The 27,115-nt window shown below is 35.0% G+C and overlaps 6 non-coding genes across 6 annotated transcripts; all 6 read right to left on the reverse strand.

Annotated features, from left to right (window-relative positions):
- Window positions 1–5,986: 5,986 nt before the first annotated feature.
- Window positions 5,987–6,058, reverse strand: TRNAD-GUC (transfer RNA aspartic acid (anticodon GUC)). Its single transcript has one exon. It is a non-coding gene; the product is annotated as a tRNA-Asp (tRNA).
- A 3,127-nt stretch (window positions 6,059–9,185) lies between these two features.
- On the reverse strand, window positions 9,186–9,257 carry TRNAD-GUC (transfer RNA aspartic acid (anticodon GUC)). Its single transcript has one exon. It is a non-coding gene; the product is annotated as a tRNA-Asp (tRNA).
- A 5,799-nt stretch (window positions 9,258–15,056) lies between these two features.
- On the reverse strand, window positions 15,057–15,128 carry TRNAD-GUC (transfer RNA aspartic acid (anticodon GUC)). The gene has a single exon. It is a non-coding gene; the product is annotated as a tRNA-Asp (tRNA).
- A 3,045-nt stretch (window positions 15,129–18,173) lies between these two features.
- Window positions 18,174–18,245, reverse strand: TRNAD-GUC (transfer RNA aspartic acid (anticodon GUC)). Its single transcript has one exon. It is a non-coding gene; the product is annotated as a tRNA-Asp (tRNA).
- A 5,816-nt stretch (window positions 18,246–24,061) lies between these two features.
- Window positions 24,062–24,133, reverse strand: TRNAD-GUC (transfer RNA aspartic acid (anticodon GUC)). Its single transcript has one exon. It is a non-coding gene; the product is annotated as a tRNA-Asp (tRNA).
- Window positions 24,134–25,667: 1,534 nt separating this feature from the next.
- On the reverse strand, window positions 25,668–25,739 carry TRNAH-GUG (transfer RNA histidin (anticodon GUG)). The gene has a single exon. It is a non-coding gene; the product is annotated as a tRNA-His (tRNA).
- Window positions 25,740–27,115: the final 1,376 nt, after the last annotated feature.

A 27,115-nucleotide genomic window follows, 5' to 3' on the forward strand; every position in this document is an offset into this window, starting at 1 on the left:
TTTCAAGTTGACATAAACCCTGGATTCAATTTAGATAAGGCATTTTTGTTATCTCAATGAAACAAAGTGAAAAAGCATGCAAAAAAAGTGATTGAAAGTTCAAAACTCCCAGTCGAGCAATCAAACCCCGGTCCTCTGCAGGTCAGGCGGGGATACTTCACACTATACTAACGAGGACTTACTTGGTCAATTTTTGGCAAAATATGATCAAAAAATATACCCAAAAAACAAGTCATGGTTAGCTATCGAAAAGTGTATGTCATTGGCCAAAGAGATTATATGCTACAATTTTTCAAGCTAATTTAAAACCCTAAAGAAATATTGAACCTATTATTTGGAAAATGAAAAGTCAGTAATATTGACAACATAATTTTACTCTTGCAATGCATAGCACTCTAAAGTCTTTTCTCCTGCTCTAACCAAGCAGTTTATTGAATCACTATTTATTACTTTGATAAATATACCCAAAACCAGGTCATGGGGACCTCGTAAATTCTACTTGTAGCACTGGCCATGAAGCTTACATGCAAGATTTTTTTCAAGTTGACATAATCCCTGGATTCAATTTAGATAAGGCATTTTTGTTATCTCAATGAAACAAAGTGAAACAGCATGCAAAAAAAATAGATTAAAAGTTCAAAACTCCCCGTCGGGGAATTGAACCCCAGCCTCCCGCATGACAGGTGGAAACACTTCACACTATACTAACGAGGACTTACTTGTTAAATTTTTGGCAAAATAATATCAAAAAATATACCCAAAAAACATGTCATGGTTAGCTATCGAAATTTGTATGTAATTGGCCAAATAGATTATATGCTACATTTTTTCAAGCTAATTTAAAACCCTAAAGAAATATTTAACCTATTATTTGGAAAATGAAAAGTCAGTAATATTGACAACATAATTTTACTCTTGCAATGCATAGCACTCTAAAGTCTATTCTCCTGCTCTAACCAAGCAGTGTATTGAATAACTATTTATTACTTTGATAAATATACCTAAAGCCAGGTCATGGGGACCTTGCAAACTGTACTTGTAGCACTTGCCATGAAGCTTACATGCAAGATTTTTTTCAAGTTGACATAAACCCTGGATTCAATTTGGATAAGGCATTTTTGTTATCTCAATGAAACAACGTGAAACAGCACACAGAAAAGAGATTAAAAGTTCAAAACACCCCTTCGGGGAATTGAACCCCGGTCTCCCGCATGACAGGCGGTGATACTCAGCACAATACTAACGAGGAATTACTTGGTCAATTTTTGGCAAAATTTGATCAAAAAAAATACCCAAAAAACATGTCATGGTTAGCTTTCGAAATGTGTATGTCATTGGCCAAAGAGATTATATGCTACATTTTTTCAAGCTAATTTAAAACCCTAAAAAAATATTTAACGTATTATTTGGAAAATGAAAAGTCAGTAATATTGACAACATAATTTTACTCTTGCAATGCATAGCACTCTAAAGTCTTTTCTCCTGCTCTAACCAAGCAGTGTATTGAATCACTATTTATTACTTTGATAAATATACCCAAAACCAGGTCATGGGGACATCCTAAATTCTACTTGTAGCACTGGCCATGATGCTTACATGCAAGATTTTTTTCAAGTTGACATAATCCCTGGATTCAATTTAGATAAGGCATTTTTGTTATCTCAATGAAACAAAGTGAAACAGCATGCAAAAAATGCGATTGAAAGTTCAAAACTCCCAGTCGAGAAATCAAACCCCAGTCTCCCGCAGGTCAGGCGGGGATACTTCACACTATACTAACGAGGACTTTCTTGGTCAATTTTTGGCAAAATATGATCCAAAAATATACCCAAAAAACATGTCATGGTTAGCTATCGAAATGTGTATGTCATTGGCCAAAGAGATTATATGCTACATTTTTTCAAGCTAATTTAAAACCCTAAAGAAATATTTAACCTATTATGTGGCAAATGAAAAGTCAGTAATTTTGACAACATAATTTTACTATTGCAATGCATAGCACTCTAAAGTCTTTTCTCCTGCTCTAACCAAGCAGTGTATTGAATCACTATTTATTACTTTGATAAATATACCCAAAACCAGGTCATGGGGACCTCGCAAACTGTACTTGTAGCACTGGCCATGAAGCTTACATGCAAGCTTTTTTTCAAGTTGACATAAACCCTGGATTCAATTTGGATAAGGCATTTTTGTTATCTCAAAAAAACAAAGTGAAACAGCATGCAAAAAAAGTGATTGAAAGTTCAAAACTCCCAGTCGAGAAATCAAACCCCGGTCCTCTGCAGGTCAGGCGGGGATACTTCACACTATACTAACGAGGACTTACTTGGTCAATTTTTGGCAAAATATGATCAAAAAATATACCCAAAAAAATGTCATGGTTAGCTATCGAAATGTGTATGTCATTGGCCAAAGAGATTATATGCTACATTTTTCAAGCTAATTTAAAACCCTAAAGAAATATTGAACCTATTATTTGGCAAATGAAAAGTCAGTAATTTTGACAACATAATTTGACTCTTGCAATGCATAGAACTCTAAAGTCTATTCTCCTGCTCTAACCAAGCAGTGTATTGAATAACTATTTATTACTTTGATAAATATACCTAAAGCCAGGTCATGGGTACCTCGCAAACTGTACTTGTAGCACTGGCCATGAAGCTTACATGCAAGCTTTTTTTCAAGTTGACATAAACCCTGGATTCAATTTGGATAAGGCATTTTTGTTATCTCAATGAAACAACGTGAAACAGCACACATAAAAGAGATTAAAAGTTCAAAACTCCCCGTCGGGGAATTGAACCCCGGTCTCCCGCGTGACAGGCGGGCATACTCAGCAATATACTAACGAGGACTTACTTGGTCAATTTTTGGCAAAATTTGATCAAAAAATATACCCAAAAAACATGTCATGGTTAGCTATCGAAATGTGTATGCCATTGGCCAAAGAGATTATATGCTACATTTTTTCAAGCTAATTTAAAACCCTAAAGAAATATTTAACCTATTATTTGGAAAAAGAAAAGTCAGTAATATTGACAACATAATTTTACTCTTGCAATGCATAGCACTCTAAAGTCTTTTCTCCTGCTCTAACCAAGCAGTGTATTGAATCACTATTTATTACTTTGATAAATATACCCAAAACCAGGTCATGGGGACCTCCTAAATTCTACTTGTAGCACTGGCCATCAAGCTTACATGCAAGATTTTTTTCAAGTTGACATAATCCCTGGATTCAATTTAGATAAGGCATTTTTGTTATCTCAATGAAACAAAGTGAAACAGCATGCAAAAAAAGAGATTAAAAGTTCAAAACTCCCCATCGGGGAATTGAACCCCAGCTCCCGCATGACAGGCGGAGACACTTCACACTATACTAACGAGGACTTACTTGGTCAATTTTTGGCAAAATATGATCAAAAAATATACCCAAAAAACATGTCATGGTTAGCTATTGAAATTTGTATGTCATTGGCCAAAGAGATTATATGCTACATTTTTTCAAGCTAATTTAAAACCCTAAAGAAATATTTAAACAATTATTTGGCAAATGAAAAGTCAGTAATTTTGACAACATAATTTTACTCTTGCAATGCATAGCACTCTAAAGTCTTTTCTCCTGCTCTAACCAAGCAGTGTATTGAATCACTATTTATTACTTTGATAAATATACCGAAAACCAGGTCATGGGGACCTCGTAAATTCTACTTGTAGCACTGGCCATGAAGCTTACATGCAAGATTTTTTCAAGTTGACATAAACCCTGGATTCAATTTAGATAAAGCATTTTTGTTATCTCAATGAAACAAAGTGAAACAGCATGCAAAAAAAGTGATTGAAAGTTCAAAACTCCCAGTCGAGAAATCAAACCCCGGTCCTCTGCAGGTCAGGCGGGGATACTTCACACTATACTAACGAGGACTTACTTGGTCAATTTTTGGCAAAATATGATCAAAAAATATACCCAAAAAACATGTCATGGTTAGCTATCGAAATGTGTATGTCATTGGCCAAAGAGATTATATGCTACATTTTTTCAAGCTAATTTAAAACCCTAAAGAAATATTGAACCCATTATTTGGCAAATGAAAAGTCAGTAATTTTGACAACATAATTTGACTCTTGCAATGCATAAAACTCTAAAGTCTATTCTCCTGCTCTAACCAAGCAGTGTATTGAATAACTATTTATTACTTTGATAAATATACCTAAAGCCAGGTCATGGGGACCTCGCAAACTGTACTTGTAGCACTGGCCATGAAGCTTACATGCAAGCTTTTTTTCAAGTTGACATAAACCCTGGATTCAATTTGGATAAGGCATTTTTGTTATCTCAATGAAACAACGTGAAACAGCACACATAAAAGAGATTAAAAGTTCAAAACTCCCCGTCGCGGAATTGAACCCCGGTCTCCCGTGTGACAGGCGGGCATACTCAGCACTATACTAACGAGGACTTACTTGGTCAATTTTTGGCAAAATTTGATCAAAAAATATACCCAAAAAACATGTCATGGTTAGCTATCGAAATGTGTATGCCATTGGCCAAAGAGATTATATGCTACATTTTTTCAAGCTAATTTAAAACCCTAAAGAAATATTTAACCTATTATTTGGAAAATGAAAAGTCAGTAATATTGACAACATAATTTTACTCTTGCAATGCATAGCACTCTAAAGTCTTTTCTCCTGCTCTAACCAAGCAGTGTATTGAATCACTATTTATTACTTTGATAAATATACCCAAAACCAGGTCATGGGGACCTCCTAAATTCTACTTGTAGCACTGGCCATGAAGCTTACATGCAAGATTTTTTTCAAGTTCACATAATCCTTGGATTCAATTTAGATAAGGCATTTTTGTTATCTCAATGAAACAAAGTGAAACAGCATGCAAAAACCAGAGATTAAAAGTTCAAAACTCCCCGTCGGGGAATTGAACCCCAGCTCCCGCATGACAGGCCGAGACACTTCACACTATACTAACGAGGACTTACTTGGACAATTTTTGGCAAAATATGATCAAAAAATATACCCAAAAAACATGTCATGGTTAGCTATCGAAATTTGTATGTCATTGGCCAAAGAGATTATATGCTACATTTTTTCAAGCTAATTTAAAACCCTATAGAAATATTTAACCTATTATTTGGCAAATGAAAAGTCACTAATATTGACAACATAATTTTACTCTTGCAATGCATAGCACTCTAAAGTCTTTTCTCCTGCTCTAACCAAGCAGTGTATTGAATCACTGTTTATTACTTTGATAAATATACCCAAAAACAGGTCATGGTGACCTCACAAATTGTACTTGTAGCATGAAGCTTACATGCAAGACTTTTTCAAGTTGACATAAACCCTGGATTCAATTTAGATAAGGCATTTTTGTTATCTCAATGAAACAAAGTGAAACAGCATGCAAAAAAAGCGATTGAATGTTCAAAACTCCCAGTCGAGAAATCAAACCCCGGTCTCCCGCAGGTCAGGCGGGGATACTTCACACTATACTAACAAGGACTTACTTGGTCAATATTTGGCAAAATATGATCAAATAATATACCAAAAAACATGTCATGGTTAGCTATCGAAATGTGTATGTCATTTGCCAAAGAGATTATATGCTACATTTTTTCAAGCTAATTTAAAACCCTAAAGAAATATTGAACCTATTATTTGGCAAATGAAAAGTCTGTAATTTTGACAACATAATTTTACTCTTGCAATGCATAGCACTCTAAAGCCTATTCTCCTGCTCTAACCAAGCAGTGTATTGAATAACTATTTATTACTTTGATAAATATACCTAAAGCCAGGTCATGGGGACCTCGCAAACTGTACTTGTAGCACTGGCCATGAAGCTTACATGCAAGCTTTTTTTTCAAGTTGACATAAACCCTTGATTCAATTTGGATAAGGCATTTTTGTTATCTCAATGAAACAACGTGAAACAGCACACATAAAAGAGATTAAAAGTTCAAAACTCCCCGTTGGGGAATTGAACCCCGGTCTCCCGCGTGACAGGCGGGGATACTCACCACTATACTAACGAGGACTTACTTAGACAGTTTTTGGCAAAATTTGATCAAAAAATATACCCAAAAAACATGTCATGGTTAGCTATCGAAATGTGTATGCCATTGGCCAAAGAGATTATATGCTACATTTTTTCAAGCTAATTTAAAACCCTAAAGAAATATTTAACCTATTATTTGGAAAATGAAAAGTCAGTAATATTGACAACATAATTTTACTCTTGCAACGCATAGCACTCTAAAGTCTTTTCTCCTGCTCTAACCAAGCAGTGTATTGAATCACTATTTATTACTTTGATAAATATACCCAAAACCAGGTCATGGGGACCTCGTAAATTCTACTTGTAGCACTGGCCATGAAGCTTACATGCAAGATTTTTTTCAAGTTGACATAAACCCTGGATTCAATTTAGATAAGGCATTTTTGTTATTTCAATGAAACAAAGTGAAACAGCATGCAAAAAACAGAGATTAAAAGTTCAAAACTCCCCATCAGGGAATTGAACCCCAGCTCCCGCATGACAGGCGGAGACACTTCACACTATACTAACGAGGACTTACTTGGACAATTTTTGGCAAAATATGATCAAAAAATATACCCAAAAAACATGTCATGGTTAGCTATTGAAATTTGTATGTCATTGGCCAAAGAGATTATATGCTACATTTTTTCAAGCTAATTTAAAACCCTATAGAAATATTTAACCTATTATTTGGCAAATGAAAAGTCACTAATATTGACAACATAATTTTACTCTTGCAATGCATAGCACTCTAAAGTCTTTTCTCCTGCTCTAACCAAGCAGTGTATTGAATCACTGTTTATTACTTTGATAAATATACCCAAAACCAGGTCATGGTGACCTCACAAATTGTACTTGTAGCATGAAGCTTACATGCAAGAGTTTTTCAAGTTGACATAAACCCTGGATTCAATTTAGATAAGGCATTTTTGTTATCTGAATGAAACGAAGTGAAACAGCATGCAAAAAAAGCTATTGAAAGTTCAAAACTCCCAATCGAGAAATCAAACCCCGGTTTCCCGCAGGTCAGGCGGGGATACTTCACACTATACTAACAAGGACTTACTTGGTCAATTTTTGGCAAAATATGATCAAAAATTATACCAAAAAACATGTCATGGTTAGCTATCGAAATGTGTATGTCATTGGCCAAAGAGATTATATGCTAAATTTTTTCAAGCTAATTTAAAACCCTAAAGAAATATTTAACCTTTTATTTGGCAAATGAAAAGTCAGTAATTTTGATAACATAATTTTACTCTTGCAATGCATAGCACTCTAAAGTCTATTCTCCTGCTCTAACCTAGCAGTGTATTGAATAACTATTTATTACTTTGATAAATATACATAAAGCCAGGTCATGGGGACCTCGCAAACTGTACTTGTAGCACTGGCCATGAAACTTACATGCAAGATTTTTTTCAAGTTGACATAAACCCTGGATTCAATTTGGATAAGGCATTTTTGATATCTCAATGAAACAACGTGAAACAGCACACATAAAAGAGATTAAAAGTTCAAAACTCCCCGTTGGGGAATTCAACCCCGGTCTCCCGCTTGACAGGCAGGGAAACTCACCACTATACTAACGAGGACTTACTTGGTCAATTTTTGGCAAAATTTGATCAAAAAATATACCCAAAAAACATGTCATGGTTAGCTATCGAAATGTGTATGTCATTGGCCAAAGTGATTATATGCTACATTTTTTCAAGCTAATTTAAAACCCTAAAGAAATATTTAACCTATTATTTGGCAAATGAAAAGTCAGTAATTTTGATAACATAATTTTACTCTTGCAATGCATAGCACTCTAAAGTCTATTCTCCTGCTCTAACCTAGCAGTGTATTGAATAACTATTTATTACTTTGATAAATATACCTAAAGCCAGGTCATGGGGACCTCGCAAACTGTACTTGTAGCACTGGCCATGAAACTTACATGCAAGATTTTTTTCAAGTTGACATAAACCCTGGATTCAATTTGGATAAGGCATTTTTGTTATCTCAATGAAACAACGTGAAACAGCACACATAAAAGAGATTAAAAGTTCAAAACTCCCCGTTGGGGAATTGAACCCCGGTCTCCCGCTTGACAGGCGGGGAAACTCACCACTATACTAACGAGGACTTACTTTGTCAATTTTTGGCAAAATTTGATCAAAAAATATACCCAAAAAACATGTCATGGTTAGCTATTGAAATTTGTATGTCATTGGCCAAAGAGATTATATGCTACATTTTTTCAAGCTAATTTAAAACCCTATAGAAATATTTAACCTATTATTTGGCAAATGAAAAGTCACTAATATTGACAACATAATTTTACTCTTGCAATGCATAGCACTCTAAAGTCTTTTCTCCTGCTCTAACCAAGCAGTGTATTGAATCACTGTTTATTACTTTGATAAATATACCCAAAACCAGGTCATGGTGACCTCACAAATTGTACTTGTAGCATGAAGCTTACATGCAAGAGTTTTTCAAGTTGACATAAACCCTGGATTCAATTTAGATAAGGCATTTTTGTTATCTGAATGAAACGAAGTGAAACAGCATGCAAAAAAAAGCGATTGAAAGTTCAAAACTCCCAGTCGAGAAATCAAACCCCGGTCTCCCGCAGGTCAGGCGGGGATACTTCACACTATACTAACAAGGACTTACTTGGTCAATATTTGGCAAAATATGATCAAATAATATACCAAAAAAACATGTCATGGTTAGCTATCGAAATGTGTATGTCATTTGCCAAAGAGGATTATATGCTACATTTTTTCAAGCTAATTTAAAACCCTAAAGAAATATTGAACCTATTATTTGGCAAATGAAAAAGTCTGTAATTTTGACAACATAATTTTACTCTTGCAATGCATAGCACTCTAAAGCCTATTCTCCTGCTCTAACCAAGCAGTGTATTGAATAACTATTTATTACTTTGATAAATATACCTAAAGCCAGGTCATGGGGACCTCGCAAACTGTACTTGTAGCACTGGCCATGAAGCTTACATGCAAGCTTTTTTTCAAGTTGACATAAACCCTTGATTCAATTTGGATAAGGCATTTTTGTTATCTCAATGAAACAACGTGAAACAGCACACATAAAAGAGATTAAAAGTTCAAAACTCCCCGTTGGGGAATTGAACCCCGGTCTCCCGCGTGACAGGCGGGGATACTCACCACTATACTAACGAGGACTTACTTAGACAGTTTTTGGCAAAATTTGATCAAAAAATATACCCAAAAAACATGTCATGGTTAGCTATCGAAATGTGTATGCCATTGGCCAAAGAGATTATATGCTACATTTTTTCAAGCTAATTTAAAACCCTAAAGAAATATTTAACCTATTATTTGGAAAATGAAAAGTCAGTAATATTGACAACATAATTTTACTCTTGCAACGCATAGCACTCTAAAGTCTTTTCTCCTGCTCTAACCAAGCAGTGTATTGAATCACTATTTATTACTTTGATAAATATACCCAAAACCAGGTCATGGGGACCTCGTAAATTCTACTTGTAGCACTGGCCATGAAGCTTACATGCAAGATTTTTTTCAAGTTGACATAAACCCTGGATTCAATTTAGATAAGGCATTTTTGTTATTTCAATGAAACAAAGTGAAACAGCATGCAAAAAACAGAGATTAAAAGTTCAAAACTCCCATCAGGGAATTGAACCCCAGCTCCCGCATGACAGGCGGAGACACTTCACACTATACTAACGAGGACTTACTTGGACAATTTTTGGCAAAATATGATCAAAAAATATACCCAAAAAACATGTCATGGTTAGCTATTGAAATTTGTATGTCATTGGCCAAAGAGATTATATGCTACATTTTTTCAAGCTAATTTAAAACCCTATAGAAATATTTAACCTATTATTTGGCAAATGAAAAGTCACTAATATTGACAACATAATTTTACTCTTGCAATGCATAGCACTCTAAAGTCTTTTCTCCTGCTCTAACCAAGCAGTGTATTGAATCACTGTTTATTACTTTGATAAATATACCCAAAACCAGGTCATGGTGACCTCACAAATTGTACTTGTAGCATGAAGCTTACATGCAAGAGTTTTTCAAGTTGACATAAACCCTGGATTCAATTTAGATAAGGCATTTTTGTTATCTGAATGAAACGAAGTGAAACAGCATGCAAAAAAAGCGATTGAAAGTTCAAAACTCCCAATCGAGAAATCAAACCCCGGTTTCCCGCAGGTCAGGCGGGGATACTTCACACTATACTAACAAGGACTTACTTGGTCAATTTTTGGCAAAATATGATCAAAAATTATACCAAAAAACATGTCATGGTTAGCTATCGAAATGTGTATGTCATTGGCCAAAGAGATTATATGCTAAATTTTTTCAAGCTAATTTAAAACCCTAAAGAAATATTTAACCTTTTATTTGGCAAATGAAAAGTCAGTAATTTTGATAACATAATTTTACTCTTGCAATGCATAGCACTCTAAAGTCTATTCTCCTGCTCTAACCTAGCAGTGTATTGAATAACTATTTATTACTTTGATAAATATACATAAAGCCAGGTCATGGGGACCTCGCAAACTGTACTTGTAGCACTGGCCATGAAACTTACATGCAAGATTTTTTTCAAGTTGACATAAACCCTGGATTCAATTTGGATAAGGCATTTTTGTTATCTCAATGAAACAACGTGAAACAGCACACATAAAAGAGATTAAAAGTTCAAAACTCCCCGTTGGGGAATTCAACCCCGGTCTCCCGCTTGACAGGCAGGGAAACTCACCATTATACTAACGAGGACTTACTTGGTCAATTTTTGGCAAAATTTGATCAAAAAATATACCCAAAAAACATGTCATGGTTAGCTATCGAAATGTGTATGTCATTGGCCAAAGTGATTATATGCTACATTTTTTCAAGCTAATTTAAAACCCTAAAGAAATATTTAACCTATTATTTGGCAAATGAAAAGTCAGTAATTTTGATAACATAATTTTACTCTTGCAATGCATAGCACTCTAAAGTCTATTCTCCTGCTCTAACCTAGCAGTGTATTGAATAACTATTTATTACTTTGATAAATATACCTAAAGCCAGGTCATGGGGACCTCGCAAACTGTACTTGTAGCACTGGCCATGAAACTTACATGCAAGATTTTTTTCAAGTTGACATAAACCCTGGATTCAATTTGGATAAGGCATTTTTGTTATCTCAATGAAACAACGTGAAACAGCACACATAAAAGAGATTAAAAGTTCAAAACTCCCCGTTGGGGAATTGAACCCCGGTCTCCCGCTTGACAGGCGGGGAAACTCACCACTATACTAACGAGGACTTACTTTGTCAATTTTTGGCAAAATTTGATCAAAAAATATACCCAAAAAACATGTCATGGTTAGCTATTGAAATTTGTATGTCATTGGCCAAAGAGATTATATGCTACATTTTTTCAAGCTAATTTAAAACCCTATAGAAATATTTAACCTATTATTTGGCAAATGAAAAGTCACTAATATTGACAACATAATTTTACTCTTGCAATGCATAGCACTCTAAAGTCTTTTCTCCTGCTCTAACCAAGCAGTGTATTGAATCACTGTTTATTACTTTGATAAATATACCCAAAACCAGGTCATGGTGACCTCACAAATTGTACTTGTAGCATGAAGCTTACATGCAAGAGTTTTTCAAGTTGACATAAACCCTGGATTCAATTTAGATAAGGCATTTTTGTTATCTGAATGAAACGAAGTGAAACAGCATGCAAAAAAAGCGATTGAAAGTTCAAAACTCCCAGTCGAGAAATCAAACCCCGGTCTCCCGCAGGTCAGGCGGGGATACTTCACACTATACTAACAAGGACTTACTTGGTCAATTTTTGGCAAAATATGATCAAAAATTATACCAAAAAACATGTCATGGTTAGCTATCGAAATGTGTATGTCATTGGCGAAAGAGATTATATGCTAAATTTTTTCAAGCTAATTTAAAACCCTAAAGAAATATTTAACCTTTTATTTGGCAAATGAAAAGTCAGTAATTTTGATAACATAATTTTACTCTTGCAATGCATAGCACTCTAAAGTCTATTCTCCTGCTCTAACCTAGCAGTGTATTGAATAACTATTTATTACTTTGATAAATATACATAAAGCCAGGTCATGGGGACCTCGCAAACTGTACTTGTAGCACTGGCCATGAAACTTACATGCAAGATTTTTTTCAAGTTGACATAAACCCTGGATTCAATTTGGATAAGGCATTTTTGTTATCTCAATGAAACAACGTGAAACAGCACACATAAAAGAGATTAAAAGTTCAAAACTCCCCGTTGGGTAATTCAACCCCGGTCTCCCGCTTGACAGGCAGGGAAACTCACCACTATACTAACGAGGACTTACTTGGTCAATTTTTGGCAAAATTTGATCAAAAAATATACCCAAAAAACATGTCATGGTTAGCTATCGAAATGTGTATGTCATTGGCCAAAGTGATTATATGCTACATTTTTTCAAGCTAATTTAAAACCCTAAAGAAATATTTAACCTATTATTTGGCAAATGAAAAGTCAGTAATTTTGATAACATAATTTTACTCTTGCAATGCATAGCACTCTAAAGTCTATTCTCCTGCTCTAACCTAGCAGTGTATTGAATAACTATTTATTACTTTGATAAATATACCTAAAGCCAGGTCATGGGGACCTCGCAAACTGTACTTGTAGCACTGGCCATGAAACTTACATGCAAGATTTTTTTCAAGTTGACATAAACCCTGGATTCAATTTGGATAAGGCATTTTTGTTATCTCAATGAAACAACGTGAAACAGCACACATAAAAGAGATTAAAAGTTCAAAACTCCCCGTTGGGGAATTGAACCCCGGTCTCCCGCTTGACAGGCGGGGAAACTCACCACTATACTAACGAGGACTTACTTTGTCAATTTTTGGCAAAATCTGATCAAAAAATATACCCAAAAAACATGTCATGGTTAGCTATCGAAATGTGTATGCCATTGGCCAAAGAGATTATATGCTACATTTTTTCAAGCTAATTTATAACCCTAAAGAAATATTTAACCTATTATTTGGAAAATGAAAAGTCAGTAATATTGACAAGATAATTTTACTCTTGCAATGCATAGCACTCTAAAGTCTTTTCTCCTGCTCTAACCAAGCAGTGTATTGAATCACTATTTATTACTTTGATAAATATACCCAAATCCAGGTCATGGGGACCTCGTAAATTCTACTTGTAGCACTTGCCATGAAGCTTACATGCAAGATTTTTTTCAAGTTGACATAATCCCTGGATTCAATTTAGATAAGGCATTTTTGTTATCTCAATGAAACAAAGTGAAACAGCATGCAAAAAAAGAGATTAAAAGTTCAAAACTCCCAGTCGAGAAATCAAACCCCGGTCTCCCGCAGGTCAGGCAGGGATACTTCACACTATACTAACGAGGACTTACTTGGTCAATTTTTGGCAAAATATGATCCAAAAATATACCAAAAAAACATGTCATGGTTAGCTATCGAAATGTGTATGTCATTGGCCAAAGAGATTATATGCTACATTTTTTCAAGCTAATTTAAAACCCTAAAGAAATATTTAACCTATTATTTGGCAAATGAAAAGTCAGTAATTTTGATAACATAATTTTACTCTTGCAATGCATAGCACTCTAAAGTCTATTCTCCTGCTCTAACCTAGCAGTGTATTGAATAACTATTTATTACTTTGATAAATATACCTAAAGCCAGGTCATGGGGACCTCACAAACTGTACTTGTAGCACTGGCCATGAAACTTACATGCAAGATTTTTTTCAAGTTGACATAAACCCTGGATTCAATTTGGATAAGGCATTTTTGTTATCTCAATGAAACAACATGAAACAGCACACATAAAAGAGATTAAAAGTTCAAAACTCCCCGTTGGGGAATTGAACCCCGGTCTCCCGCTTGACAGGCGGGGAAACTCACCACTATACTAACGAGGACTTACTTTGTCAATTTTTGGCAAAATCTGATCAAAAAATATACCCAAAAAACATGTCATGGTTAGCTATCGAAATGTGTATGCCATTGGCCAAAGAGATTATATGCTACATTTTTTCAAGCTAATTTATAACCCTAAAGAAATATTTAACCTATTATTTGGAAAATGAAAAGTCAGTAATATTGACAAGATAATTTTACTCTTGCAATGCATAGCACTCTAAAGTCTTTTCTCCTGCTCTAACCAAGCAGTGTATTGAATCACTATTTATTACTTTGATAAATATACCCAAATCCAGGTCATGGGGACCTCGTAAATTCTACTTGTAGCACTTGCCATGAAGCTTACATGCAAGATTTTTTTCAAGTTGACATAATCCCTGGATTCAATTTAGATAAGGCATTTTTGTTATCTCAATGAAACAAAGTGAAACAGCATGCAAAAAAAGAGATTAAAAGTTCAAAACTCCCAGTCGAGAAATCAAACCCCGGTCTCCCGCAGGTCAGGCAGGGATACTTCACACTATACTAACGAGGACTTACTTGGTCAATTTTTGGCAAAATATGATCCAAAAATATACCAAAAAAACATGTCATGGTTAGCTATCGAAATGTGTATGTCATTGGCCAAAGAGATTATATGCTACATTTTTTCAAGCTAATTTAAAACCCTAAAGAAATATTTAACCTATTATTTGGCAAATGAAAAGTCAGTAATTTTGATAACATAATTTTACTCTTGCAATGCATAGCACTCTAAAGTCTATTCTCCTGCTCTAACCTAGCAGTGTATTGAATAACTATTTATTACTTTGATAAATATACCTAAAGCCAGGTCATGGGGACCTCACAAACTGTACTTGTAGCACTGACCATGAAACTTACATGCAAGATTTTTTTCAAGTTGACATAAACCCTGGATTCAATTTGGATAAGGCATTTTTATTATCTCAATGAAACAACGTGAAACAGCACACAGAAAAGAGATTAAAAGTTCAAAACTCCCCGTCGGGGAATTGAACCCCGGTCTCCCGCATGACAGGCGGGGAAACTCACCACTATACTAACGAGGACTTACTTGGTCAACTTTTGGCAAAATTTGATCAAAAAATATACCCAAAAAACATGTCATGGTTAGCTATCGAAATGTGTATGTCATTGGCCAAAGTGATTATATGCTACATTTTTTCAAGCTAATTTAAAACCCTAAAGAAATATTTAACCTATTATTTGGCAAATGAAAAGTCTGTAATTTTGATAACATAATTTTACTCTTGCAATGCAATAGCACTCTAAAGTTTATTCTCCTGCTCTAACCTAGCAGTGTATTGAATAACTATTTATTACTTTGATAAATATACCTAAAGCCAGGTCATGGGGACCTCGCAAACTGTACTTGTAGCACTGGCCATGAAACTTACATGCAAGATTTTTTTCAAGTTGACATAAACCCTGGATTCTATTTGGATAAGGCATTTTTGTTATCTCAATGAAACAACGTGAAACAGCACACATAAAAGAGATTAAAAGTTCAAAACTCCCCGTCGGGGAATTGAACCCCGGTCTCCCGCGTGACAGGCAGGGAAACTCACCACTATACTAACGAGAACTTACTTGGTCCATTTTTGGAAAAATTTGGTCAAAAAATATACCCAAAAAACATGTCATGGTTAGCTATCGAAATGTGTATGCCATTGGCCAAAGAGATTATATGCTACATTTTTTCAAGCTAATTTAAAACCCTAAAGAAATATTTAACCTATTATTTGGCAAATGAAAAGTCAGTAATTTTGATAACATAATTTTACTATTGCAATGCATAGCACTCTAAAGTCTATTCTCCTGCTCTAACCTAGCAGTGTATTGAATAATTATTTATTACTTTGATAAATATACCTAAAGCCAGGTCATGGGGACCTCGCAAACTGTACTTGTAGCACTTTCCATGAAACTTACATGCAAGATTTTTTTCAAGTTGACATTAACCCTGGATTCAATTTGGATAAGGCATTTTTGTTATCTCAATGAAACAACGTGAAACAGCACACATAAAAGAGATTAAAAGTTCAAAACTCCCCGTCGGGGAATTGAACCCCGGTCTTCCGCGTGACAGGCGGGGAAACTCACCACTATACTAACAAGGACTTACTTGGTCAATTTTTGGCAAAATTTGAACAAAAAATATACCCAAAAAACATGTCATGGTTAGCTATCGAAATGTGTATGCCATTGGCCAAAGAGATTATATGCTACATTTTTTCAAGCTAATTTAAAACCCTAAAGAAATATTTAACCTATTATTTGGAAAATGAAAAGTCAGTAATATTGACAAGCTAATTTTACTCTTGCAATGCATAACACTCTAAAGTCTTTTCTCCTGCTCTAACCAAGCAGTGTATTGAATCACTATTTATTACTTTGATAAATATACCCAAATCCAGGTCATGGGGACCTCGTAAATTCTACTTGTAGCACTTGCCATGAAGCTTACATGCAAGATTTTTTTCAAGTTGACATAATCCCTGGATTCAATTTAGATAAGGCATTTTTGTTATCTCAATGAAACAAAGTGAAACAGCATGTAAAAAAAGAGATTAAAAGTTCAAAACTCCCAGTCGAGAAATCAAACCCCGGTCTCCCGCAGGTCAGGCGGGGATACTTCACACTATACTAACGAGGACTTACTTGGTCAATTTTTGGCAAAATATGATCAAAAAATATACCCAAAAAACATGTCATGGTTAGCTATCGAAATGTGTATGTCATTGGCCAAAGAGATTATATGCTACATTTTTTCAAGCTAATTTAAAACCCTAAAGAAATATTTAACCTATTATTTGGCAAATGAAAAGTCAGTAATTTTGATAACATAATTTTACTCTTGCAATGCATAGCACTCTAAAGTCTATTCTCCTGCTCTAACCTAGTAGTGTATTGAACAACTATTTATTACTTTGATAAATATACCTAAAGCCAGGTCATGGGGACCTCGCAAACTGTACTTGTAGCACTGGCCATGAAACTTACATGCAAGATTTTTTTCAAGTTGACATAAACCCTGGATTCAATTTGGATAAGGCATTTTTGTTATCTCAATGAAACAACGTGAAACAGCACACATAAAAGAGATTAAAAGTTCAAAACTCCCCGTCGGGGAATTGAACCCCGGTCTCCCGCATGACAGGTGGGGAAACTCACCACTATACTAACGAGGATTTACTTGGTCAATTCTTGGCAAAATTGACCAAGTAAAGGTCAGGCGGGGATACTTCACACTATACTAACAAGGACTTACTTGGTCAATATTTGGCAGAATATGATCAAAAAATATACCAAAAAACATGTCATGGTTAGCTATCTAACCTAGCAGTGTATTGAATCACTATTTATTACTTTGATAAATATACCCAAAACCAGGTCATGGTGACCTCAGAAATTGTACTTGTAGCACTGGCCATGAAGCTTACATGCAAGATTTTTTCAAGTTGACATAAACCCTGGATTCAATTTAGATAAGGCATTTTTGTTATCTCAATGAAACAAAGTGAAGCAGCATGCAAAAAAAGCGATTGAAAGTTCAAAACTCCCAGTCGAGAAATCAAACCCTGGTCTCCCGCAGGTCAGGCGGGGATACTTCACACTATACTAACGAGGACTTACTTGGTCAATTTTTGGCAAAATATGATCAAAAAATATACCCAAAAAACATGTCATGGTTAGCTATCGAAATGTGTATGTCACTGGCCAAAGAGATTATATGCTACATTTTTTCAAGCTAATTTAAAACCCTAAAGAAATATTGAACCTATTATTTGGCAAATGAAAAGTCAGTAATTTTGACAACATAATTTTACTCTTGCAATGCATAGCACTCAAAAGTCTATTCTCCTGCTCTAACCAAGCAGTGTATTGAATAACTATTTATTACTTTAATAAATATACCTAAAGCCAGGTCATGGGGACCTCGCAAACAGTACTAGTAGCACTGGCCATGAAGCTTACATGCAAGCTTTTTTTCAAGTTGACAAAAACCCTGGATTCAATTTGGATAAGGCATTTTTGTTATCTCAATGAAACAATGTGAAACAGCACACATAAAAGAGATTAAAAGTTCAAAACTCCCCATCGGGGAATTGAACCCCGGTCTCCCGCGTGACAGGCGGGGATACTCACCACTATATTAACGAGGACTTAGTTGGTCAATTTTTGGCAAAATTTGATCAAAAAATATACCCAAAAAACATGTCATGGTTAGCTATCGAAATGTGTATGCCATTGGCCAAAGAGATTATATGCTACATTTTTTCAAGCTAATTTAAAACCCTAAAGAAATATTTAACCTATTATTTGGAAAATGAAAAGTCAGTAATATTGACAACATAATTTTACTCTTGCAATGCATAGCACTCTAAAGTCTTTTCTCCTGCTCTAACCAAGCAGTCTATTGAATCACTATTTATTACTTTGATAAATATACCCAAAACCAGGTCATGGGGACCTCGTAAATTCTACTTGTAGCACTGGCCATGAAGCTTACATGCAAGATTTTTTTCAAGTTGACCTAATCCCTGGATTCAATTTAGATAAGGCATTTTTGTTATCTCAATGAAACAAAGTGAAACAGCATGCAAAAAACAGAGATTAAAAGTTCAAAACTCCCCGTCGGGGAATTGAACCCCAGCTCCAGCATGACAGGCGGAGACACTTCACACTATACTAACGAGGACTTACTTGGTCAATTTTGGCAAAATATGATCAAAAAATATACCCAAAAAACATGTCATGGTTAGCTATCGAAATTTGTATGTCATTGGCCAAAGAGATTATATGCTACATTTTTTCAAGCTAATTTAAAACCCTAAAGAAATATTTAACCTATTATTTGGAAAATGAAAAGTCTGTAATATTGACAACATAATTTTACTCTTGCAATGCATAGCACTCTAAAGTCTTTTCTCCTGCTCTAACCAAGCAGTGTTTTGAATCACTATTTATTACTTTGATAAATATACCCAAAACCAGGTCATGGGGACCTCGTAAATTCTACTTGTAGCACTGGCCATGAAGCTTACATGCAAGATTTTTTCAAGTTGACATAATCCCTGGATTCAATTTAGATAAGGCATTTTTGTTATCTCAATGAAACAAAGTGAAACAGCATGCAAGAAAAGAGATTAAAAGTTCAAATCTCCCAGTCGAGAAATCAAACCCCGGTCTCCCGCAGGTCAGGCGGGGATACTTCACACTATACTAACGAGGACTTACTTGGTCAATTTTTGGCAAAATATGATCAAAAAATATACCCAAAAAACATGTCATGGTTAGCTATCGAAATGTGTATGTCATTGGCCAAAGGGATTATATGCTACATTTTTTCAAGCTAATTTAAAACCCTAAAGAAATATTTAACCTATTATTTTGCAAATGAAAAGTCAGTAATTTTGATAACATAATTTTACTCTTGCAATGCATAGCACTCTAAAGTCTATTCTCCTGCTCTAACCTAGCAGTGTATTGAATAACTATTTATTACTTTGATAAATATACCTAATGCCAGGTCATGGGGACCTCACAAACTGTACTTGTAGCACTGGCCATGAAACTTACATGCAAGATTTTTTTCAAGTTGACATTATCCCTGGATTCAATTTAGATAAGGCATTTTTGTTATCTCAATGAAACAAAGTGAAACAGCTTGCAAAAAAAAGCGATAGAAAGTTCAAAACTCCCAGTCGAGAAATCAAACCCCGGTCCTCTGCAGGTCAGGCGGGGATACTTCACACTATACTAACGAGGACTTACTTGGTCAATTTTTGGCAAAATATGATCAAAAAATATACCAAAAAACATGTCATGGTTAGCTATCGAAATTTGTGTGTCATTGGCCAAAGAGATTATATGCTACATTTTTTCAAGCTAATTTAAAACCCTATAGAAATATTTAACCTATTATTTGGCAAATGAAAAGTCTGTAATTTTGATAACATAATTTTACTCTTGCAATGCATAGCACTCTAAAGTCTATTCTCCTGCTCTAACCTAGCAGTGTATTGAATAACTATTTATTACTTTGATAAATATACCTAATGCCAGGTCATGGGGACCTCACAAACTGTACTTGTAGCACTGGCCATGAAACTTACATGCAAGATTTTATTCAAGTTGACATAAACCCTGGATTCAATTTGGATAAGGCATTTTTATTATCTCAATGAAACAACGTGAAACAGCACACATAAAAGAGATTAAAAGTTCAAAACTCCCCGTTGGGGAATTCAACCCCGGTCTCCCGCTTGACAGGCGGGGAAACTCACCACTATACTAACGAGGACTTACTTGGTCAATTTTTGGCAAAATTTGATCAAAAAATATACCCAAAAAACATGTCATGGTTAGCTATCGAAATGTGTATGTCATTGGCCAAAGTGATTATATGCTACATTTTTTCAAGCTAATTTAAAACCCTAAAGAAATATTTAACCTATTATTTGGCAAATGAAAAGTCAGTAATTTTGATAACATAATTTTACTCTTGCAATGCATAGCACTCTAAAGTCTATTCTCCTGCTCTAACCTAGCAGTGTATTGAATAACTATTTATTACTTTGATAAATATACCTAAAGCCAGGTCATGGGGACCTCGCAAACTGTACTTGTAGCACTGGCCATGTAACTTACATGCAAGATTTTTTTCAAGTTGACATAAACCCTGGATTCTATTTGGATAAGGCATTTTTGTTATCTCAATGAAACAACGTGAAACAGCACACATAAAAGAGATTAAAAATTCAAAACTCCCCGTCGGGGAATTGAACCCCGGTCTCCCGCTTGACAGGCAGGGAAACTCACCACTATACTAACGAGGACTTACTTGGTCAATTTTTGGCAAAATATGATCAAAAAATATATCCAAAAAACATGTCATGGTCAGCTATCGAAATGTGTATGTCATTGGCCAAAGAGATTATATGCTACATTTTTTCAAGCTAATTTAAAACCCTAAAGAAATATTTAACCTATTATTTGGCAAATGAAAAGTCAGTAATTTTGATAACATAATTTTACTCTTGCAATGCATAGCACTCTAAAGTCTATTCTCCTGCTCTAACCTAGCAGTGTATTGAATAACTATTTATTACTTTGATAAATATACCTAAAGCCAGGTCATGGGGACCTCACAAACTGTACTTGTAGCACTGGCCATGAAACTTACATGCAAGATTTTTTTCAAGTTGACATAAACCCTGGATTCAATTTGGATAAGGCATTTTTGTTATCTCAATGAAACAACGTGAAACAGCACACATAAAAGAGATTAAAAGTTCAAAACTCCCCGTTGGGGAATTGAACCCCGGTCTCCCGCTTGACAGGTGGGGAAACTCACCACTATACTAACGAGGACTTACTTGGTCAATTTTTGGCAAAATTTGATCAAAAAATATACCCAAAAAACATGTCATGGTTAGCTATCGAAATGTGTATGCCATTGGCCAAAGAGATTATATGCTACATTTTTTCAAGCTAATTTAAAACCCTAAAGAAATATTTAACCTATTATTTGGAAAATGAAAAGTCAGTAATATTGACAAGATAATTTTACTCTTGCAATGCATAGCACTCTAAAGTCTTTTCTCCTGCTCTAACCAAGCAGTGTATTGAATCACTATTTATTACTTTGATAAATATACCCAAATCCAGGTCATGGGGACCTCGTAAATTCTACTTGTAGCACTTGCCATGAAGCTTACATGCAAGATTTTTTTCAAGTTGACATAATCCCTGGATTCAATTTAGATAAGGCATTTTTGTTATCTCAATGAAACAAAGTGAAACAGCATGCAAAAAAAGAGATTAAAAGTTCAAAACTCCCAGTCGAGAAATCAAACCCCGGTCTCCCGCATGACAGGTGGGGAAACTCACCACTATACTAACGAGGACTTACTTGGTCAATTTTTGGCAAAATTTGATCAAAAAATATACCCAAAAAACATGTCATGGTTAGCTATCGAAATGTGTATGCCATTGGCCAAAGAGATTATATGCTACATTTTTTCAAGCTAATTTAAAACCCTAAAGAAATATTTAACCTATTATTTGGAAAATGAAAAGTCAGTAATATTGACAAGATAATTTTACTCTTGCAATGCATAGCACTCTAAAGTCTTTTCTCCTGCTCTAACCAAGCAGTGTATTGAATCACTATTTATTACTTTGATAAATATACCCAAATCCAGGTCATGGGGACCTCGTAAATTCTACTTGTAGCACTTGCCATGAAGCTTACATGCAAGATTTTTTTCAAGTTGACATAATCCCTGGATTCAATTTAGATAAGGCATTTTTGTTATCTCAATGAAACAAAGTGAAACAGCATGCAAAAAAAGAGATTAAAAGTTCAAAACTCCCAGTCAAGAAATCAAACCCCGGTCTCCCGCAGGTCAGGCGGGGATACTTCACACTATACTAACGAGGACTTACTTGGTCAATTTTTGGCAAAATATGATCAAAAAATATACCCAAAAAATATGTCATGGTTACCTATCGAAATGTGTATGTCATTGGCCAAAGAGATTATATGCTACATTTTTTCAAGCTAATTTAAAACCCTAAAGAAATATTTAACCTATTATTTGGCAAATGAAAAGTCAGTAATTTTGATAACATAATTTTACTCTTGCAATGCATATCACTCTAAAGTCTATTCTCCTGCTCTAACCTAGCAGTGTATTGAATAACTATTTATTACTTTGATAAATATACCTAAAGCCAGGTCATGGGGACCTCGCAAACTGTACTTGTAGCACTGGCCATGTAACTTTCATGCAAGATTTTTTTCAAGTTGACATAAACCCTGGATTCTATTTGGATAAGGCATTTTTGTTATCTCAATGAAACAACGTGAAACAGCACACATAAAAGAGATTAAAAGTTCAAAACTCCCTGTCGGGGAATTGAACCCCGGTCTCCCGCTTGACAGGCGGGGAAACTCACCACTATACTAACGAGGACTTACTTGGTCAATTTTTGGCAAAATATGATCAAAAAATATATCCAAAAAACATGTCATGGTCAGCTATCGAAATGTGTATGTCATTGGCCAAAGAGATTATATGCTACATTTTTTCAAGCTAATTTAAAACCCTAAAGAAATATTTAACCTATTATTTGGCAAATGAAAAGTCAGTAATTTTGATAACATAATTTTACTCTTGCAATGCATAGCACTCTAAAGTCTATTCTCCTGCTCTAACCTAGCAGTGTATTGAATAACTATTTATTACTTTGATAAATATACCTAAAGCCAGGTCATGGGGACCTCGCAAACTGTACTTGTAGCACTGGCCATGAAACTTACATGCAAGATTTTTTTCAAGTTGACATAAACCCTGGATTCAATTTGGATAAGGCATTTTTGTTATCTCAATGAAACAACGTGAAACAGCACACATAAAAGAGATTAAAAGTTCAAAACTCCCCGTTGGGGAATTCAACCCCGGTCTCCCGCTTGACAGGCGGGGAAACTCACCACTATACTAACGAGGACTTACTTGGTCAATTTTTGGCAAAATTTGATCAAAAAATATACCCAAAAAACATGTCATGGTTAGCTATCGAAATGTGTATGTCATTGGCCAAAGTGATTATATGCTACATTTTTTCAAGCTAATTTAAAACCCTAAAGAAATATTTAACCTATTATTTGGCAAATGAAAAGTCTGTAATTTTGATAACATAATTTTACTCTTGCATTGCATAGCACTCTAAAGTCTATTCTCCTGCTCTAACCTAGCAGTGTATTGAATAACTATTTATTACTTTGATAAATATACCTAAAGCCAGGTCATGGGGACCTCGCAAACTGTACTTGTAGCACTGGCCATGAAACTTACTTGCAAGATTTTTTTCAAGTTGACATAATCCCTGGATTCTATTTGGATAAGGCATTTTTGTTATCTCAATGAAACAACGTGAAACAGCACACATAAAAGAGATTAAAAGTTCAAAACTCCCCGTCGGGGAATTGAACCCCGGTCTCCCGCGTGACAGGCGGGGAAACTCACCACTATACTAACGAGGACTTACTTGGTCAATTTTTGGAAAAATTTGGTCAAAAAATATACCCAAAAAACATGTCATGGTTAGCTATCGAAATGTGTATGCCATTGGCCAAAGAGATTATATGCTACATTTTTTCAAGCTAATTTAAAACCCTAAAGAAATATTTAACCTATTATTTGGCAAATGAAAAGTCAGTAATTTTGATAACATAATTTTACTATTGCAATGCATAGCACTCTAAAGTCTATTCTCCTGCTCTAACCTAGCAGTGTATTGAATAATTATTTATTACTTTGATAAATATACCTAAAGCCAGGTCATGGGGACCTCGCAAACTGTACTTGTAGCACTGGCCATGAAACTTACATGCAAGATTTTTTTCAAGTTGACATTAACCCTGGATTAAATTTGGATAAGGCATTTTTATTATCTCAATGAAACAACGTGAAACAGCACACATAAAAGAGATTAAAAGTTCAAAACTCCCCGTCGGGGAATTGAACCCCGGTCTTCCGCGTGACAGGCGGGGAAACTCACCACTATACTAACAAGGACTTACTTGGTCAATTTTTGGCAAAATTTGAACAAAAAATATACCCAAAAAACATGTCATGGTTAGCTATCGAAATGTGTATGCCATTGGCCAAAGAGATTATATGCTACATTTTTTCAAGCTAATTTAAAACCCTAAAGAAATATTTAACCTATTATTTGGAAAATGAAAAGTCAGTAATATTGACAAGCTAATTTTACTCTTGCAATGCATAACACTCTAAAGTCTTTTCTCCTGCTCTAACCAAGCAGTGTATTGAATCACTATTTATTACTTTGATAAATATACCCAAATCCAGGTCATGGGGACCTCGTAAATTCTACTTGTAGCACTTGCCATGAAGCTTACATGCAAGATTTTTTTCAAGTTGACATAATCCCTGGATTCAATTTAGATAAGGCATTTTTGTTATCTCAATGAAACAAAGTGAAACAGCATGCAAAAAAAGAGATTAAAAGTTCAAAACTCCCAGTCGAGAAATCAAACCCCGGTCTCCCGCAGGTCAGGCGGGGATACTTCACACTATACTAACGAGGACTTACTTGGTCAATTTTTGGCAAAATATGATCAAAAAATATACCCAAAAAACATGTCATGGTTAGCTATCGAAATGTGTATGTCATTGGCCAAAGAGATTATATGCTACATTTTTTCAAGCTAATTTAAAACCCTAAAGAAATATTTATCCTATTATTTGGCAAATGAAAAGTCAGTAATTTTGATAACATAATTTTACTCTTGCAATGCATAGCACTCTAAAGTCTATTCTCCTGCTCTAACCTAGTAGTGTATTGAATAACTATTTATTACTTTGATAAATATACCTAAAGCCAGGTCATGGGGACCTCGCAAACTGTACTTGTAGCACTGGCCATGAAACTTACATGCAAGATTTTTTTCAAGTTGACATAAACCCTGGATTCAATTTGGATAAGGCATTTTTGTTATCTCAATGAAACAACGTGAAACAGCACACATAAAAGAGATTAAAAGTTCAAAACTCCCCGTCGGGGAATTGAACCCCGGTCTCCCGCGTCACAGGCGGGGAAACTCACCACTATACTAACGAGGACTTACTTGGTCAATTTTTGGCAAAATGTGATCAAAAAATATACCCAAAAAACATGTCATGGTTAGCTATCGAAATGTGTATGTCATTGGCCAAAGTGATTATATGCTACATTTTTTCAAGCTAATTTAAAACCCTAATGAAATATTTAACCTATTATTTGGCAAATGAAAAGTCAGTAATTTTGATAACATAATTTTACTCTTGCAATGCATAGCACTCTAAAGTCTATTCTCCTGCTCTAACCTAGCAGTGTATTGAATAACTATTTATTACTTTGATAAATATACCTAAAGCCAGGTCATGGGGACCTCGCAAACTGTACTTGTAGCACTGGCCATGAAACTTACATGCAAGATTTTTTTCAAGTTGACATAAACCCTGGATTCTATTTGGATAAGGCATTTTTGTTATCTCAATGAAACAACGTGAAACAGCACACATAAAAGAGATTAAAAGTTCAAAACTTCCCGTCGGGGAATTGAACCCCGGTCTCCCGCATGACAGGCGGGGAAACTCACCACTATACTAACGAGGATTTACTTGGTCAATTTTTGGCAAAATTTGATCAAAAAATATACCCAAAAAACATGTCATGGTTAGCTATCGAAATGTGTATGCCATTGGCCAAAGAGATTATATGCTACATTTTTTCAAGCTAATTTAAAACCCTAAAGAAATATTTAACCTATTATTTGGAAAATGAAAAGTCAGTAATATTGACAAGATAATTTTACTCTTGCAATGCATAGCACTCTAAAGTCTTTTCTCCTGCTCTAACCTAGCAGTGTATTGAATCACTATTTATTACTTTGATAAATATACCCAAATCCAGGTCATGGGGACCTCGTAAATTCTACTTGTAGCACTTGCCATGAAGCTTACATGCAAGATTTTTTTCAAGTTGACGTAATCATGTTATCTCAATGAAACAACGAGAAACAGCACACATAAAAGAGATTAAAAGTTCAAAACTACCCGTCGGGGAATTGAACCCCGGTCTCCCGCATGACAGGTGGGGAAACTCACCACTATACTAACGAGGATTTACTTGGTCAAATCTTGGCAAAATTGACCAAGTAAAGGTCAGGTGGGGATACTTCACACTATACTAACAAGGACTTACTTGGTCAATATTTGGCAGAATATGATCAAAAAATATACCAAAAAACATGTCATGGTTAGCTATCTAACCTAGCAGTGTATTGAATCACTATTTATTACTTTGATAAATATACCCAAAACCAGGTCATGGGGACCTCGTAAATTCTACTTGTAGCACTGGCCATGAAGCTTACATGCAAGATTTTTTCAAGTTGACATAAACCCTGGATTCAATTTAGATAAGGCATTTTTGTTATCTCAATGAAACAAATGGA

This window comes from Taudactylus pleione, unplaced genomic scaffold (genome assembly GCF_031769625.1).
Source record: "Taudactylus pleione unplaced genomic scaffold, aTauple2 ptg000117l, whole genome shotgun sequence".
Taxonomy (NCBI): Eukaryota; Metazoa; Chordata; class Amphibia; order Anura; family Myobatrachidae; genus Taudactylus; species Taudactylus pleione.